The following is a 6,626-nucleotide window of genomic DNA, read 5'->3' as shown; positions in this document are numbered from 1 at the left end:
GCTCAAGCAGTTAGGGTCCCTTGCCCGTGTCAGTAAACAGTTGGGGTCCACCCTCCAGATCGTTCTTTAAATGCCCGAATCATAGATTATGGATGGTATTGAAATACGCAAAAAGAAAGGATGAGATGAAACAAGCAATCGTGCTTAGCTGTTAATTACAACTAAACAATATTAATTACCGATCGTCATAAAATGGGTATTTGTAGAGAACAAGGCACTTGGGTTTTTGCCTTATAAACAACTTTGGGGTATGATTCATTTATTTATTTTTTTTTAAGGATTTTATTTATTCATGAGAGACACACAGAGAGAGGCCGAGACACAGGCAGAAGGAGAAGCAGGCTCCATGCAGGGAGCCCGACGTGGGACTCGATCCCGGCACTCCACGGTCATGCTCTGGGCCGAAGGCAGCCGCTAAACCGCTGAGCCACTCAGGGATCCCCGAGGTATAATTTATATATCGTGAGATTCACTCATTTTAAGTGAAAAAATGATGTTTGGTGAATAATGATGTTAGGCCTCATTATTTTTATTTATTTTTAGAAATTGACAGCACGTGTAGGGGGGAGGGGCAGACATCCAGGAACAGAGGCTCTCAAGCAGGCCCACCCTCAGTACAGATCCCGAGGACAGGCTCCATGGAAGGATCCCTGAAATATTGACCTGAGCAGAAATCAAGAGTTAGGTGCTTAACGCCCTCAGCCACCCAGGGGCCCCAGGCCTCATAATTTTTTTTTTTAAACATTGGCTTATTATTTTGTTATTCAACAAATTTTAGGTTTAATTCTGAGTTTGCCGGTACCTTAACAATATGATAGAAGGAAGACTATCCTATGAGAATATGTGGGTCGAATGGAAAAAGGAAATTCCTGGTTGCACTTAGTAAATTGTACATATTTTAAAAGATTTTCCAACAACTTTTTGGCTGATGGTTTTAATTGAAATTTCCATTTCCTGCTGTCCAAAAGTTGCTTTTGCAAACTACTGGGAATAGTTTGCACTTCTGTGTTTAGAACGTGGGCCCCAAAGAGTTCATGGATGGGAATTTTCCATGTGAAATACTTAAAAATATGTTGGCAGCCCCTCCCCCTTCTTTAATGGCAAGGTCGAGTTTTTTACAGACACACACAGCACTTTTGGCAACAAAAATCACATCCACATGGAAATAATCCAGATGTATTTTAAAATGGAAGAGTTCTATGTAGTGTATGCCTATATCGTTTTTTGCTCATAATAAGCAGTTTTAAAGGAGTTTATGCTTCATTTTTTTCTTTTTAAGATTTTATTTATTCATAAGAGACACACAGAGAGAGGCAGAGACATAGGCAGAGGGACAAGCAGGCTCCCTGCGTGGAGCCAGATGTGGGCCTGGATCCCAGGACCCCGGGATCATGACCTGAGCCAAAGGCAGACACTCAACCACTGAGCCACTCAGGTGCCCCTTGAAGTTTAACTCTTATTTCTTCAGATCTTCAGCCACATTTTCTCTACAGGGGGAGGGATAGCATTTACTGACAAAGGGATATGCTTAGTTTATTATCACATAGTTGCAAGCAGAACAATTATTTCCTTAGGACGTGCAACTTTTTGTTTTTGGGTGTTAAATAAAAACATTGAAAGCAGCTTCTAACCATTGTCATCAATTGTGAAATTTTTAAAACACGGAAGTGAATAGATATCACATGAGACTTAAATGCACTCTTTCAGTACTTGTAGAGGTTTCCTTCTATGGTCTCCCTTAGGTAAGCTGCTTAGGACAAGATGAGTGGCCAATAACAATTAGGGTAAAAACATTTTTCAGATAGTCTGTGATGATTTTTTTTTTTTTTTACTCTTTTAAGGATTTGATCAGATTGTCATTGTTTTTATAACATTATGTGGTGAGAAAAAAAATTCATACCAGCAATGGAATGAGCATTTCTGATGTTATCTTACTCACTTATATTAGCAGCAGTATCTTTAATTCCCAGTTTGTAGGAATCATTCTGCAGCATTAGTTTAAGTTAGTTAAAACTAGCAAATGTAATCAATCTGTACACACAATCAGGCTAACTAAACAGCCAGACATAGTCACAAACTTCAAAAGTGGATACCATCACTGCACATTTCCACTTTGTGGAACTCCCACCCTGTTTTCAGGTATGTTGGACATCACTGAATGTGACATATGGCTCTCTGATATCTGGTCTAAGTGAAAGTGCTAGTGCTAGACAACATATCAAATATTGGTAAGATTTAACTTATTTGACAAGGCAGATAGAATTTCCTTATACCCCAGTAGGCCCTTTATTCCAACACAAACCCCAGAGTGGGTGTACTCCAGTTTAGGAACTGCTGCTCTAGGACCTTCCAGAAGAATGAATTTACTTTGGCCGGAGAAGTTGGTATAGCAACCTCTCTGAGCAGTGACTGGCTGCACAACAGTGGAACAAACTTTTAGGATGTACAAACGTTAGCTCCAGGATGGACCGGGAGGAATCTGAGTAGCCCTGCTCTGGAATCTTCAGAAGTGCCTTTCTCCTTAATGTTTGATTCCTTTTCTTATCCCAGCAGGCAGACAGTTACATTAAACACACACACACACACAAACACTGGAACATTCAACTAGTTTGGTTGTGAGGGGTTGGATTTCAACAGGCGACCTGGAGCAGGGGGTGTTTAAGTGGAGACTGAGTGGATAAGTAGGAGGCAGGGAAAGAACAGGGAACAGTGTTCCAGCAAAGGGAATGTCATATTTGAAGGCTTGTGTTCAGGGTGGCTTGAGGTAAGAGTTAAATAGACTGCCTGCATAGTGACTGCATCCAGGGAGAGAAAGACACCTGTCACTTTGTATGTGATGCCATGAAGGACAGCCTTGCCCTTCCCAGCTGGTAACTATGTACCCCTGAAACAGAGTTGGAGTTAGTGGTTAACACGGTGAGCTCTGGGGCTCACTTGCCTTGGGTTGGTCTCCCCACTCTGTCGCTCTGGGACTCTGAGCAAGTTATTTCATCTTGTTTTCTTATGGGGACCATAAATGTTGGTATGTCATAGAGGTGGCATGAGGATTGAGGTAATTAATGCATGTAGAGTCTAGTCCAGTGTCTGGCACATGGTGCTCAATAAATATTACTATTTCCCTGCCCCACCACCAACCATTGTGGTTGTTGTTTTTTCTGCTTCAGAAAAGCTCAGGGGAAGATCTAGTTCTGCCAGAGAAAACCAGAAGGATCACATGGCCCCAACAAGCAAAATTTCATTCCCTGACTTCAACTGGGCTGAAATTTAAAACCTTCTGTACTCACTGTAAATCTCTGCCCTACCACCTGTCATCCTCAACAAATGTTCTCCCTCCCATTCCTTTCTTTCTCGGAAAATGAAAGCAGTCAACGGATCAGACTTCAGCTTGCTACCACCCAAATCTCAAAATCCCTTGGACCTACAACCCTTCTTTCTTTCCTTCTATTGCTGAGAACCCATTCTTCCTTTGGTCAAACAATAATCTACCCATCTGGATCTGTAAGCAACTCCCCTTTAGGGATGGCTTTCCATTGATTCTTTTTCCCTTCCCCCATGACTTGATCTTCTCTCTTTGGTCCCTTCTTATGAACAATGAAACACACTCAAGTCTCTCCCATCTTAAAAAGGCATGTCCTTCACTCTCTCCAGAAGCTGTCCTTTGCCCTACCGCTCATAGCCAGATTTAGCTACATTCATCCATACCTATCTGCGTTTCTTCACTGCCTGGGTATTCCTGAGTCTGGCTTTGTGCCCCCACCATTGTGCTTGCCCCATTCTCACCAAGACACCAGCTAATTGCTAGTATTCAAACTCATTAGACTCTGTAGCCTTTGTCATACTTCACTTCTCAAAAGCATTTAGTAAATCTCATTCCTTGTTCCCCAAGATTTCTTCCCCCTCCAAAGATTTTCTTTATTTATTTGAGAGAGGAGGGAGGGAGGGAGGGAGAGGGAGAGGGAGAGAGAGAGAGAGAGAGAGAGAAAGAATATGACCTGGAGGGAGAGGGAGAGGGAGTGGGAGCAAGAATATGAAGCAGAATCCATGCACTGGATGCAGGACTCGATCCCATGACCATGAGATCATGACATGAGGTGAAACCAACAGTTGGCTGCTTAACCGACTGAGCCACCCCGCTACCCCCTACCCCACCCTGTTCTCTTCTTTGGGTCTCATGATTTCTGTCATTGGCCTTTCCTTCTACTTCTCTGGGCTTTCTTCTCAATCTCCATTGCAAACCCACTCCACTGCTCGGCACTTAAATGTTAGTGTCACTCACTGCTTTGTCTTAGCCCCCTTTCTTCTCATGTTAAGTGATATCCCCTCATGGTCTCCTCCCCTGTATGAGTTCATTAGCTGTCATTTATGCTGATGGCTCCCCAAATTGTCTTTGGCCTTGATCTGGCTTCTGATAGCCAGATTTTACATCTATCAATGTGCTGGATGTAGTCTCTGTTATTTTGCTCCCCATATGAGACGTCCACTTCCAAGTCCAAATCCTTATGTGTGATCTTTCAGTCCCGACTACAAGCAATTCCAAAGCTTTGCCTGGCAGGTGTCACCTGCCCTCCCCACACTAGACTTGGTGCACAGCTGTCGGTTCACAGCCCCCCTCCCCCAGAGCTTTCCGGGTCTGCTCTGAAACTGGGTCCCAGTACACCGATGGCAGGGAGAAACCCAAGAAAGAGGCAGACCACTCCAGCCTGGTAGGTGGAAGTTTTCATAAACAAAGAGAATTTATACCTGATGCTTGGCTCTGGCAGTAGCAGGACAAATGGATCCCCACACCTGCCCTAACACCAAATCTTGAAAGTTGATAAAAGACACACACACACACACACACACACACACACACACACGATGCAGGTGTTCTTGACACTGTATCACCATCTCAAGGCTGTGTCTTGGGATCAGCCTCTGGGCAAGCATACCCACACTCCGAAAACAGAGGAGGTGGGGAGGAGGAGCCTCTGAGTGTTGGGGTCCCCAACTAATGCTTTTCTCTACCTTCCTGAACATATGAAATACGGTTTAAAAATTTTTTTTGAAATATGGTTTTAATAAGTTTTAATATCCTAATTTGCTAATTCTATTTATTGTTTGTATTGATTTATTTTCCTTCTCATTATGGGTTGTATTTTCCTGCCTCTTTGTATGCCTGGTAATTTTTGATTGCATGACAGACAATGTAAATTTTTCATTATTGAGTGCTAGAAATTTTTGTATTTCTATAAATATGCCTGAGTTTTGTTCTGGGATGCAGTTTGGTCACCAGGAAATAGTTTTGTCCTTTTGAGGCTTGCTTTTGTTAGATGGTGCTAGAGAAATGTTTAATGTGGGGTGAAATTTGCCCTGTTGATATACTCCTGAGTACTCTTCCCGATGCCCCATGAATTATGAGGTTTTCCACACTGGCTGGTGAATGTTCCCAGCCTGTATGAGCCCTAAGAATTGGTCCCTTTGTTTTTTGGGGGAGTGGTTTTTTCCTTAGCTTCAAGTTTCTTCCTGACACTTGCTCTGATCAGTACTTAGCCAGATATTTCAGGGAGACCCTTTTCAGACCTCCAGAGCTTTCTTTCTCTGTGCAGCATTCTCTTCTCCCTGTCAGATTTAACTGCCTCAGCTTTCTGGGGCTCCTAGTTCCATATCCTCAATTCACAGGGCTCTGGGTTCCTCCTCTCTGTGCTGAGGGCTGGAAATTATCTCCAGGAAGTCAGTTTATGCAATTACAGAGCTTATCTCATTTGTTTTTCTTCTCTCAGGGAATATTGTCCTGAAATACCTATTTTCTAATATGTATCTAAAATATATTTTGTCTTTTTGTTTATTGGTAGTTTCAGGCAGCAGAGTAAATCTGGTCTGCATTACTCCATCATCATAGCCAGAAGCAGAAGCCCCCAAATTGTGCTGTTTTGTTTTGTTTTAGATACTTTTTCCTCTCCATTTTTTTCTGCTTTTTCCTCATTAGTAAAAGTTGTACTTCCTGGATTCACCCTTGATATCTCTTTTCTGTTCTCTGTAGTTTTTATCTCTTTGTACTTTCACTCTTGGTTCTGAAGGATTTACTTGATTTCTAATGAAATATTTATTTCTGCAATTTATGTGTTTAATTTTCAAAAGCACTTTATTATTCTTTTTTTAAAGATTTTATCTATTTATTTGAGAGAAAGAGAGAGAGAGAGAGAGAGATCACAGAAACAGAGGGACTGAGCAAGGAGCCCGACTTGGGGCTTGATCCCAGGAACCTGAGATCATGAGCTGAGCTGAAGGCAGATTCTTAACCAACTAAACCACCCAGGGGCCTCCTTTATTGTTCTTCTTTCAAAAAAAAAAAAAATAGCATCCTGTCTTTGTTTTATGGATGCTCTAACATGTCAAACCTTTTAGAATTTGTTTTTTTCTGACATTCTCATCTTTCCAACATTCTTTTTCTTCAAGAGGCAATTTGTTCTGTTTGCTTATTTTTGTCTTTCCCCCTTATGTTGCTAGTTTTGCTAGTTTTTCTCATTGTCTGGTAATCTTTTACTGTCCATTTATATTGAAAAGGCCAAAGGCTGTTTTCTTGGGCACCATAACTGATGGTGTCTTATTTATAAGATAAGTTGTTGTGTGTTAGAGGCAAATAAGAG

Source organism: Canis lupus, chromosome 30 (assembly GCF_048164855.1).
Source record: "Canis lupus baileyi chromosome 30, mCanLup2.hap1, whole genome shotgun sequence".
NCBI classification, from domain to species: Eukaryota; Metazoa; Chordata; class Mammalia; order Carnivora; family Canidae; genus Canis; species Canis lupus.
The sequence above is the reverse complement of the archived record's forward strand: the minus strand, read 5'-3'. Positions refer to the sequence as shown.